We start from the raw sequence: 13459 nt of genomic DNA, 5'->3' as shown, positions 1-13459 counted from the left end.
ATGCACAGTACATCGACTCGTAAAATTGACGTCACGTTCAGACGGAATAACATTTGGCTCCGCGATTTTTGTCTTCCTGGTCTCGTCTTCGCGGTTCTTGTCTTTTAGGTCTCGTCTTCGCGACTTTGGTCTTTTAGGTCTCGACTTCGTGACTTTGATTTTTTAGATTTCATTTTCACGAATTCAATCTCTTAAATCGCGTTTTTGCAACTTTTATTTTGTAGATTTTGTCTTCGCAACTATTGTCTTTTAGGTCTCGTCTTTGCGACTTTTGTCTTTCAGGTTTCATCTTCGTCACTTTTGTCGTTTAGGTTTCATTTTGGAAAATTTGGTATTTTAGGTTCTGTCTTCGCAACTTTTGTCTTTTAGTTTTCGGTATTCGCAAATTTAGTATTTTAAGTTTCGTCTTCGCAACTTTTGTTTTTTATATTTCATCTTCGCGACTTTTGCCTCTTAAATTTAATTTTCGCGAATATAGTTTTTTAGGTTTTCTCTTCGCGGCTTTTGCCTCTTTGGCTTCATTTTTTCAAATTTGATCTATTAGATTTCATTTTCGCAAATTTTGTCTTTTAGGTTTCGTCTTCACGGCTCTCATCTTTTAGCTCTCGTCTTCACGGCTTTCATCTTTTAGCTCTCGTTTTCACGACTTTCATCTTTTATGTCTCGTCCTCGCGACTTTTATCATTTGTCTTGTAAATTTCGACTTCGCGACTTCTGTCTTCTATGACTCCCCTTCTCAACTTTCGTGCTTCAGGTTTCGTCCACGCGACTGTGTCTCGCGACCCGAAGCTTTCTAAACGACGAACTATTGGAACATCGCGGACATCACCGGCGGAATCGCGTTACGATTGTTCCGAGCCGCGGCAGGTGCGCGCATAAAGACTGACAGCCGTTTTACGAGTCCGGGGCTGCCCTCGGAATCGCGCTCGCGGCTGTAAAACAAGTCTGCCAGAAGCCGCGAGCTCCGGCCGCGGAATGGCCCGTAAACACGAAACTTTCCCGTCATGGAACGCAGATTGTTTCCCAGGATCTCTGCTAACGTATCCTCGCCACCGTCGGATTTTAAAGCTCGTGAGTCGACGACGCGTCTCGACGGCTCGTAATCATTGTCTAATTCCTCTGAACCACGGCGACCTTCAATTTCTCCGCTTTCTGCCGCATCCGAATTCACAGTTTTCTTAATTGAATCTTCGAGACCAGAAACTCAAGTATGCAGCGAAATTAATTATTTATTTAATTATTTATTCTTTTACGAAAATAAGCCATTAACATACAAGAAATTAATAAACGATAAATAGACTGTGGTCCATTGTGTTAAATAAAATTTATCTGCATTAATTGCAAGGTGTACGAGATAAACATAAGTACATCTTTTACTTTCTACAATTATTTTAACAGGTTCAACAGGTTTAAAATGATAACCATATCAACATTGATAACTTTAGTTTCTTTTAATTTTATTGATAGCTGAAATATGTTAGAAAGTTACTGCATAATCGATGAACCCTGGAATGCAATTAATGTAACATATCGTCGTATGGAAATTGTTATCTATCATCGTTTGTGTTATCAATATTTCATTCGTTCGTTCTGAGTCAATTCATCATGTTTCCATTATTTATCATTACAATCGTGTTACATTAAATATACTTCGTTATAAATGCACTGCGCCCGCAGTCTATTATAATAAATCACTGATGCGATGGTAGAAAATATGTTAACAGAATCGAAGTTGATTACCGTTAATTTGTTAGTACGTACACGGTTGCAAAAAGTTAAGTTAACTGCAATTTTTATACACTTTCATTCATTTTATTCCAAGATATTTTTGCATAAAGCAGAAAATGAGAAAATGATGACATACTTTCTCGTAAATTTATTGCTAACGCCAGTATCTCTAAAATCTGTAAAACATTTTTTCTGTTACTAAAACCAACATAAATTTGAAGAGCAAAGCCTCCCCTTTACAAGCAAGTTCTTGAACATCACCTACGATTTTTTTTAAGCCGATTTATAAAAGAGGAACGGTGGTTATGTTTTACACGTGATATCCTCGAGGCGTATTTTACGTCGCAGCAACCTTGCCATAACACCCTCCATTCAAAGCTCGATAAAACGACCAAAAATAATCGTAGATAAAAATTCGAGTAGTCCTTTTAAAGAGGACACTTCAATCTTGAAAAACATATAGAATATCGTCACGAAAATAATTTTTGTCTGTCATTATCGCCACCTTAATTTTATGCATTCTTAAAGCAAAAGATATCTTCAGTTTTCCACCTGCTATATCATTAAAAACAATCTTGGATAAAAATAATTAATACAGCTTAAGAGTAGAAATTTCAAGCTTCAAAATGAGCTAAGATTCATGGTCGTACGATCTTTCCTGCCGAAATGCCAGCAATTTGAACATCAACTCTTCATATACCGCTAATTTAATAAAGCTTGACGAGACCGCTAAAAATCAGGGCCGCCAAGTGAAATCAGTCATAGAGGGGTTAATTACGTTCCCTCCGGTGGCTTCTCCATGGTGTATGATGAAATTTTCGTGCCAAGTAGTCAGCGTGGCGGGCTTAGGAGGCATGTTAAACTGTAGAAATAACTTGACGGCGGCGGTGCCGGAGTCCGCGGGTACCGGTGTTAGTTAGTTTGAAGAGGACTTGTTTGGTTTTATGGTGTGCTCTGTGTGCGCTCGTGACGAATAGATGGGAGAGCATATATTACGAGGGCAATTGAGAGCGAAGTTGGGAATCGACCTATCGCCCCGGTTGTACATCCAGTTTTATTTACTCTTCAATTTAGAGCAACTCCGACTCGAGTTCGAAACTCTGCAAGAATAATCTACGGAGAAGAATAGCCAATCTAGAATCTGACCCGGGCTCTCTCGTCGGGGTTTTCCTCCCTCGAATTTCTTGAGTCGAAGTCGCTGTCGAAATCGCAGTCGAAGACGAGGTCGTCGTCGAGTAGACGTCGTCGAGCAGACGTCGATGAGCGTCAACGCTAAACGAACCACAGTCATTCTTTGCATTTCTGTGGAAGATGACAGTCGTTCATTGCGATTGCAAAAGGAAACAGAATTCTTTCCATGATAATTTATCGTAATTTTTTAATTATTTTAATCTCCCTATTATTATTTTAAATTCCAGTGATCAGCTGATTCAGTCAACAGCTGTCAGTGATCCACGAATTAGGATCCTCGCGACCGACTATTTATTATTATTAATACTATTTTCAAACATTAATAGACTCTTCTAAGTCTGTAGATTGTTTCTTCGTAGATATTAACCCCTTGCACTATGATTCATTTCATGCTGTGTTAATTAGCAAATATCTATTCTTAATACTTTCTTAAATAGGACTGGACAATTTCTATTTCTTGTATTGTCATTTACTTTCTCTTCTTTACTTTGATAACAGGAGACTTAAATTTAGTTTCGACTTGAAAGAAATTAATAATATTTATATTTAGCAAGGGGTTAATATTTTCTTTTATATCCATCGTTCTCAATTAATTATATTTTATAATAAAAGTCTGCTCTAATCAATCTCGTTCCTGTGTAAAAGCAACTCAAATCGGCTCAATCTCGCAAGGAATAGAAACATAATCGCGGCCTAAATTTACAGAACGACCAAATATAAGGTGGTTCAACGAACAGCCTGCCAGACGCGTTTTAACGCGACCGTCGTCTTCCGGTCCCGCGTTTCTGCCCGATCGTCGTTGATCGCCGCGCTAAAAATAGTCGAGCCCGCAGTTTTCGCTGGGAAATGAAACTTCCGCAGCCGGACACCGCCTTCCGTCGCTTCTCGGCGTCGTCAGTTTGTTCTCCAGCGGCGAAATTCCCGGGGAACGGACCTCTGATAAGAAATTAAAACCGCACCCAACCGGAGCGCGTCTTCTCGCTTTAATATATCTGTCGGCGTAACTCGAGCGAGATTCATCGAAGTCGACTGCGACTGCTTCATCTTCGCCGATATTTCGTCGGGTGTTTCTGCGAGAAGTTGCCGGCGAAAGGTGCACGAGGCAGATAAAGAAGAACGAAGACGCGAAAAAATACGAGCTAATCTAGCCTTAAGCATCGCGACGATTCGAACATCGGTTCGCGAGCTGAACGCGATAACGAGTGCTCGATAATTTCGTAATTGTTATTGACCCTGCAACTCGGTTATTACAGATCCTCGCGATGCTTTTCACCTGCGTGCGGGTATCTAAGGGCGGCTGCTCTTAATTATTTTGCCCGACTGGAAAATAATTGTGTAACGCGCTCTCTTGCACTAATTGCTCCCGAGTCTCCGGCAGCGTTTCTTCTTGGTTAAATAAAATCGATGGGGTCCTCGTTGCTCGTCGCTGAAGCATTTTATTGTTCCGATCGATGATACTGTCTCGTCGAAGAGCTAACTTCGTTTTCCAGCGGACGCTGTTTTACTCCGTTTGTCGTTTTCCACTTCCGGAATTCGTAACTACGGCGACCGTGCAGGCGGCTGGATTTTCTTTTGACCCTTTGTACGCGAGTGGTGACACCTAGGTGCTGTTATAATTGTTCCGTCACGTTCGAAAATAATTTTTATATTAACGAGGTTTGTATTTAAAAGATGGTTAAAGATGAAATTCTTGGTACGAGTGACAAAAATCATTTCATACAAATTCATGTGCATAAAATGCACTTTGACATGTAAAATGACATTACTATAAGCCAGAAATGTCATTTTAGTTTTACAATTAAAATAATTTCGAGCGCAAAGGGTTAAATTCCGTGTGCGAACGAATGAATGATTTGAGATTGAATTTACCTACACAAAGCGATTAATAATGATAATTATGCTTCTTATCGATGTCTTCTCGATGCGACAAAATATAGTAAAAATTCCCTTATCCGAACATTTAGTTTTACAGTATTCTGGTATCCGAACTTAATCATATCATCACAATGAAGCGCATCACAGTTTAGCGAAGAAGTCGAATGAAATTTTGTAGATAACAGAATATTTTAGCGCGATGATATAAAAAAGATAAACCGTTGGACGAGCTTCTCTCCGCTGTGTCGCGAAATATTTTAAAAGGCTAGAGGAATGCGCTTCGCAGAGAATGACGCCGGCTGGCAATGATTAATTCGCGAGATCCTTTACGAGCGGGCATTTCCAATTTCTCGCATCACGGCTGATGAAAAAAGAAAGTCGACCGGCTTTCACAAAAGCGCGGAGGGATAATGCCACCGGGGAGTTAATACACCGAAAAAGAGTTTTCATTACACTATCATCGTCCCCGGAGGAAAAATAATAAAGTTGAATGCGACTGCGACGCGCAGCGGCGACGGAAAAGGCACGGTCCGCTTATGAAATCCAAAAATCAGTCTCTCTCTGTATAACGTCTCTCGAATAACCCGCTCGGCCGCACAATATTTGAATCGCATTTGCCAATCGGGCAAATAACTGACCGATTTAAACGCTGCCCGATGCTCGTGTGAATTATTGAAAAAAAAAAAAAAAAATATATATACATGTATATATGTATATATAAATGTATACATATATATACATATATGTGTTTGTGTATATTAAGTCTACCGGAGAGTTCTATTGGACAATGTCATATTCAGTTTTAATAAGTATGAATGGCTCATTTGAGACGTATATCTTTCTAACGAATTTAAATATATTTATAAATATTTTAAATACATATATTTCTAACGAAATTAAATTGTATAATAAATAGTATTAAATGTACGGAAAATTGATTATATTCTTTCATTTCGCAGACAGTATTTTAGTAGACTAATACATTGATATTTTATGTTATATTTTCAGTAGACTAATATATATATATATATATATATATATATATATTTTATGTTATATTTTTAATAAACTAACATATATACATTTTATATTATATTATTTAATAAACTAACATATATATTTTATGTTACAATATTTATATTATATTTATATGATATACACGTATAGTTACGATTAATATACTTGTATGCAATTTTCGCAACGTGAATTAACACGCGGAGGTTTAATAAAACAGCTGGATCACCCGTCCAAGTTTTTCCGCGAGGATACCAATGCCGCGGCGCGAGTTAACGAGGCAAACAAGCGGCGGGGACTAATTGGACTTCACAAAAACGCACTGCCGCGCGACGCCTGCTTTGGAGATTTTTCAAATTCAATTTCCGCGCTTCCTAATTGCATCCTGTTTGACGGAATGCGCTCTGACATTGCTGCCCGCGGCTGCGACAGCGCTCCGCAACACGGCGACGTTTGCTCGAAATCGACGAAAGAGTTAATGCTTTTATCCCGATTAATCCATTGTCCCATTATGCCTTTGACAAATTTTATTTATTTTCTGAGAGAACTATAACTGTACTACGATTATTTGTTATTTTATTCATCTGTTTTCTTGATATATTGTCGATGGTATATTTTATACTTCATTTAAGCTTAGGGTAGTTTATCTATTGAACTTAATGGATCGTGTGAAGTTTTATTGTATATTTATTATGGAAAACTAAACTGTAAAATAAGAAGCTAATTTAAAAATTACTAATTGTAATAATTAATAGTAAGGTTTATGGGATTTGCTGTGAAGAGTTTCAATTTTTTGAATTTATCATTATTGAAATTGTAAGGATATATTTTCAAGGAATTTATTCATATTTCTATTTATAGTAATTTATTTATAGTTTCTTGAAACCAATATTGCAAAATATTAAGTCTACTAGAAAATTATATCCGCTAATGTCATTTTATTTGCGACATATATTTCTCAAAATTAATATTCATAAATAACCATCACACTGGCAGCAGAGCATAAATTACGATTATATTAAATAATTATAATAACACAATAAATATTGAGTACATACAAAAATTATTATTTTCATTCTTTTTAAGAACACATAGAACTTTCCAGTACACCTAATATTATTAATATTACTGTAGCATATTTTAAATGCGTGTAATTGAATTTCTACCGAAATTGTCTATTTTATCGCCTACTTTTGCGCGACTCATTGTTCTTTATGGAAACGGTGCTTCCTTTTTCTATCTCAACATATTCGTTTCGCATGCGATAGACTGATCTGATAATCCTCCGAGTACCTCAGCTCACGCTTGGATCAACTCGGACCCAAGCTCGGTACAACTTGGGCTACCTTGAAAAACGTAAAAAAACAGACAAATGTTTGTTAGCCGCCGCACTGTTTGTTTGTCCTTTTACCTCCGCCGCATTTTGAATATTTACCCTTCGCTTCCCGTTATGATCTTTCCTTGCATTTTATTTGTATTTTTGGTAAATCTGTAAATGCGTTTATTTTTCCACCGGTTTGTCTGAGAAAAAAACGCTTTATCACGTCGTTAAAAATAAATATCAACCGACGGAGCTGAGCAACCTGCTTTCGACAGGCTAGTTATAAAAAAAAAAAACCGTGACTCTTTTATCCAAACAATAAAAATGCGCGCGTTGTTCTGCGTCCATTATATGCGTTTAAAAAAATACGCCAACGCTCGTGCGATTAAGATCTTCTCTAAACTAAGCTAATCAAGCTTTGTTACGAGGCAAAAATAATTGTTGTAATTTTGTATGGTTGTCAAGGTGACTCGTTGGAAAAAATGTTAACACGATGCGACGCGTAATTGGATGAAGTAATTATTTGGTATAATGTGAAAGTTCATTTTTCAACATTGCCTTGTTTTACGAGGTAAATTGTGGAGGCAAACTAATCAAGAAAATTCCATGCATAAAGTTTTAAATATCAGCGTTATTATTGATCTGCGGATTTTATTTGAAAATATAAAATTGCATCGATACTTTTCTACTATTATAATTTAACCACTGTTTTAAATTGTTCCCACTTGTTCTTATCATAATTGCATAAAATCTAAGGTCCAGTTACTAGTTATTACTTACTACGAACCTCTCCTATATTGTTCAACTTAATACCAAAATCAGGACATGAAAGTAAATTGCAACAGACAAGAAACACTATCTCGTCTCATTAGAGGAATTATTATTATATTTTAATCCTCTATGGACTCGTGTAATTTTCAGGTCACGCGCTAATAAATCAAAATTGAACAAATAATTTTAATTTCTTTCACAGGATGACGTACACGTTTTCGCTATACAAAGTGTCTGATACAACTAATTTGAAATATCAAAATAAGATGAAGTATCAATTGAAATATCAAAATAAACACCTTGCAAATAGCCTCCAAATAAACATTTGATACAATAAATTGGACCCGCAGAGAATTAATTATATTCAATATTTGAAACCGTCGACACGTCGGTCGCACTGTTAACTAACTTTGGAGCCAGCGAATCCCCGTGTAGAAGATCCCGGGTCAAGACCAAACTGGTCCAGAAGTTGCGGATTTTACGCGTCCCGTCCGGCATTGTTGCAACGTTCGGCGGCCAGCTTGTACCGCTGCAACGACAACAGTCCTCTCTGGCCTTATAGCCCCCGCAGCCGGCCGATTTGCATACTATTTAAATGCGCCGAGCGAAGGCAGCCAAAACTACGCGAACTGATTCGACCGTTGGCGTGCGGCGGCACCGTTAAATCGGCCGCGCCAATTAAAAGCAATCGCATTAGGTCGGCCCGACCGATCCTGCAATTTCGATGGACCCGGTTCAACGCGGCGTCCTTAAAGCTTGTTAATAGAGGAGCAGCCGGGGGACTCGTGTCCGCGGCACGGTAACAGCGTGTAAACCGCGCCGGCATCGGCTAAATCGCGCGCGAAAGTTCGCGCTATCGGAAGAGGAGAGAGGAGACGTACGCGAGCAGCGGGAGCGGTGCCGGCCATACTATCAATATTTGCGCGCCGACTGGCAAGGTGAGCAGCACCCGAGGAAGCAATATCGAGCAACGGAAGTCAAACACACCGTCACCAGCCGCCGTAGCGCTGCGGCTACGCGTTCCGTTACACCTAGATTTTTAGCCGTCAAGGATAATCCGTCATTCCGACGATGGATACGCCATTTACCGAACCCCTGCGGCGTACAATTTCGGTTACCGGATAGACCAATTTGTCTCTGCCTCTTCATCCTCGACTTTTCCGGATGATCTGTTTGGCCGGGTCAATTCGTTTCGAACGTTACCCGCGCGCAAATTAATTTCGGGTGTTTATAATCCGTGAGAAGCCGCGTTATAGCGACGAAGCAGTTGATCGAAAAGTTCGGTTTCGTTGCGCGCGTTGTAATAAAATCTGGAAGGTTGATAATTCAGCGAACAATGGGATAAAGTTACTCGTCGATGCGAATGGTTTTTAAATTTCCTCTGTGTAATCTGTAGATTAAAAAGCTGTCTTCAATATTCTAAAATAAATTAGAATAATACGAGTATAATAATATTGAATGGCACTAACAATTGACTCAAGAGTAGAATAACGTTCCTTGTGGATGTAAATAGATCTCTCGTACTTTACTTGAACAAACTGATCCGTCGGAGCGTTAAAGAAAAGTTTTCCCAGAGCATGTTAGCATATTTCAGGAAGATAAATCTGCCACGCCGTTGAGCGAATTATTACGTTGCGAGAAAGACGTTCCCCGGTTCGGGTTATTTAAAATATATTAAAAGCAGAATTTCGGCGACGAAAGGTATTTGCGAAAGCTGCAATTGCGTATAACAATTTATGTAAAATAATTTATGTAAAATAATTTACATAACTCAAGACCTTCGGGATGCGTATAAATCAACGATAAATTTATCATTTTGAATAAAATTGAATCACCGCGAGTTAAGCTACCAAAATCAAGATGCAAAATCATCTCGCCGACAAAAGTGGAACAATAGAGAACAAAAGACATTTCCAGGCGCGATGATAAATCGGCACATGTGACTGCAAAGTTGCGCGGAGCATGGAAAACTTAATAATTCATCTAACAAGCGGGACATGTTTGTTTGCGGAAATAGATTTATTTGCGAATGCCGCTTGAATAAAATTAATTTCATACGGTCCGCCAGCACGGATCATTTACGTTACACGAATTTGGCATTCAAGTAACGGAACACGGCCTGCTCATGAATTTTTGCACAGTTACCTGAACAGATTTTTGTCTGTAATGGGATTGTTTAATCTCGGCATAGTAATCCGCTTACCAATGGTACGGAAGAATCCAAAGTGCCTTAATGAATTATTTCATCGAGGCCGGAACGGCGAACAAATTAATTTTGCCGGCCCGAAAAGGCGGAACGGGGACCAAGGATATATTATTAATATTGGTCGACCCAACCCATCCGTGTTCGATTAATTTTAAATGGCATAATGAATAGAGAGATACGCGGCGGGACATGTAACACGGCGGGGATCGTTTGCGTCGCGGCGCCAATTTTTGCAGAAACAGATGGAACTTGTAATTATTAACGGGGCAGGCTGTAAATACTCCTTAGCGACGGGGCGGATTATTTACACGAGCGTCGCAGCGTCCGCGGGATTATTGTTACGATAAAAATGAATCCTCGCGGTTCTATTCGCGAAAGCGGTTTTGGCGCCGGTGTTACGCGAACGGAATTCAATCCAAAGTATAACATGCAATTATTGGAATCAGCTTATTCGCGGCGAAACGGGATTGTATACAAAATTCTTAGCGTCGAATAAATCCCGCGGCTGCGGTAAAAGTGCGGTAAAATATCAACCGGCGTTTTTCAAACGAATTGATCGGTGCGCGAGAATTAATGCGGAATAAAATCGCGCGCCGGTATTTATCGCGCCGAGTTGCGTAGCGGAATCATTTTCCACCGTGTCGCCATTCGGAGCTAAATCATTGCTGTTCAAGGCGAATTACTTACGATTGCTTCTTCAAAACGATATCTCATTCGCAATTATTACGAAACTCGTACACTTTCTTAATGAAGATTAATCCAGTAAATCGTCGTCGCTGAAATTGTCGTGAACTGTCGCGAACTGAGAAAATAAAATCGGACAGCCCACTTCAGATGGTTCCGGGAGGGGGAAAAATAGATCGGTTCTCCGAGCAGAAATCTTTATCGTCGCGGAACGATCGAGCCCCATCGATCAACTTCCCGCACGCCACTGACAAAACGAACTTTCAGCTTGAAACTTACGAGGTCTCCGAAGTCACTTGGCGGCGTTCCTCCAGGCAAGAAAGATGTTTCGTGTCACTGCGGATCACCGGGGTCGCCGCGAATCCGTGGTGCTGGACGACGAAGACGGGGATCGGGGGGAGCTGCGCGATGTTTTTTTTTCACGGTTCGGAGAAGTTTTGACCGACGAAAGAGAGCGAAGATCGGCGAGAGAGGAAGGAGACGACCGCGTCTGCTCGTCACCGCGATACTACTGCCGAAGGTTGCTCTACCCACGCGGGAATGAGCGACCTGCGAACTCTCACCCCCACCTACCCCCCCGATCGAGTCGCATAGCGTGCCGCCGCCGGCCCCCTGGATCCACGATCCTTTAATTTCGATCTCGCTGTCTGACCACGTGTGATCCCTGACCTACCTCCGACATTTTATTACCCGTCTTCGACAACCGGCAATTTCAGAGGCATTAGCATTCGACGGGCTACCGATCCCCGGCCTGAGGAACACCCTTAATCGGGCTAGATTTAGGGCTGATGGTTTTAAGTGATCCGAACTCGTTCATTTAAATAGCTCTCGAACTTCGGATATCGTTCGATCCAGATATTTTTGGAGAAGCGATTGGAAAGTTTGTGGAAGAGTAATTTCGAAGTATTTTATCGGTGCTACTAAATAGCATTATATTGGTGTTATTAAATAGTATTATATTGGTGTTATTAAATAGTATTATATTGGTGTTATTAAATACTAGTATGTCGGTGTTATTAAATAGCTATTAAATAGAACTCTTTTGAGGATGTAATTAAATTTTTATATTATTTTATATTAGATCTACCGGGAAGTTCTGTCTGTGTTTGATAAATTTTATATGCATTTAATAATGTTTCTTGTACTATACAGTTTCCGTCTTTATATACACCCTCTTGCCAGTGTGTTTACAATTTATAAATACCATTTTTGAAGAATTTATCAAGAATGTGAACTTAAAATAATATCATCAGACATAACTTTATATTAATATTGTGGACGCATTTTTAGACTGTGGATTTTTCGAAGAATGTATAGAAATCTGTGGAAATTGATTTCAATATTTATTGATAAAAGTGTAAAGTTAAATATCATTGTTTTAAAAATGCGGTGACGTGATCCTTAAATATTCTACTAACAATTCACCATTTTTACACTGTATATTTTTGAACGAAACAAATATTCTCCATTTAAGTTTTACAGATTTTTTCGGAGCATTTTTTGTAGCATTTTTCGGAAAATCAATTTCAAAGTGTATTAAAAAAGGGTTCGAATAATTGTAACTCTTTTAACTATATGGGTACCAACTTTTCGGGAAAATTTTTGGTCGTACAAAGCTCACCTATACGATGTAGTTGTTTCTCCTGTAGCAACTGTTACAAACAACTCCGAAACGAACAAGAATGTACACGTTAAATACGCTCGTCTTCGCTCGAGCAACGTGTTACACTCGTCATCTTGCACTTAGGTGAAACAAGTGCATGACGAGCCTCATTCGTCAAATACACTTGAGGGGTAACCTTGAGGCTGCCCGGCATGATGCCGTACGGAATCGCCGATTGTATCGTATTTTAGAGAATAGATACATGCCTCTCTTTCATCCGACACGATGCGCGAGATACAATACGTGGTGTGAGAAATTCTGTAGTCTACACCATCTAAGAGGATATCAGGTTTTATAAACGTCTTTTCTTACGGCTCGATTCAAGTGAAAGAGAAGCGATGTATTCTTCAAAATATGGTAAAATATTTCTCACGAAAACCGGTCGAGTTATTGTACCTCGGCAATATGTGTCACGATTTCCGTATATCGATCCATCGAATAGGATTTCCACTTTGGGTAATACTTATTCTAGCAACGTTGACTTTTTCATTGACGATCTCAATAAATTTAAAAGTCAATTTTGTAATGTTAGCGAAAGCCATGATGCTTAACCTCTGAGGCTCGGTTGGATTTTTCTTAATAAGTATATTTTTTTATATAGCTATATAAATTCTTTTATTAGTGTATTGTATATCTACAATTTTACTTTAATCGTTTACATTAATAACTAATAATGCAATTGAGTTAGTCACGAAATATCAGTGAAAATAAATAATAATAATAATAAAAATGAAATAAGTAATAATAGTAAATATATTAAAATAAAATAAATAATAGCAGTAAATATATTAAAATAAAATAAGTAATAGCAGTAAATATATTAAAATAAAATAAATAATAATAGCAAATATATTAAAATAAAATAAATAAAAATAGTAAATATATTAAAATAAAATAAATAAAAATAGTGAACATATTAAAATAAAATAACTAATAACAGTAAATATATTAAAATAAAAATTTCCTATCGAAATTGCATGTAATCTCTTTTTAGATAAACACGTCG

At 38.5% G+C, this 13459-nt stretch overlaps 2 protein-coding genes across 2 annotated transcripts in view; one reads left to right on the top strand and one right to left on the bottom strand.

Annotated features, from left to right (window-relative positions):
• Positions 1-11281, bottom strand: part of LOC144478779 (neuropeptide CCHamide-1 receptor-like) — a 53963-nt gene extending 42682 nt beyond the window's left edge. Inside the window, exon 1 of the mRNA XM_078197026.1 lies at positions 11070-11281. The gene's annotated coding sequence lies outside the window, so the exon portion shown is untranslated. The remainder of the gene's footprint in view (positions 1-11069) is intronic.
• Positions 1-13459, top strand: part of LOC144478837 (neuropeptide CCHamide-2 receptor-like) — a 175203-nt gene that overhangs the window by 93904 nt on the left and 67840 nt on the right. The gene's annotated exons all lie outside the window — the stretch shown is intronic.

This window comes from Augochlora pura, chromosome 3 (assembly GCF_028453695.1).
Source record: "Augochlora pura isolate Apur16 chromosome 3, APUR_v2.2.1, whole genome shotgun sequence".
Taxonomy (NCBI): Eukaryota; Metazoa; Arthropoda; class Insecta; order Hymenoptera; family Halictidae; genus Augochlora; species Augochlora pura.
This window is presented reverse-complemented; position numbering and strand designations above follow the sequence as displayed.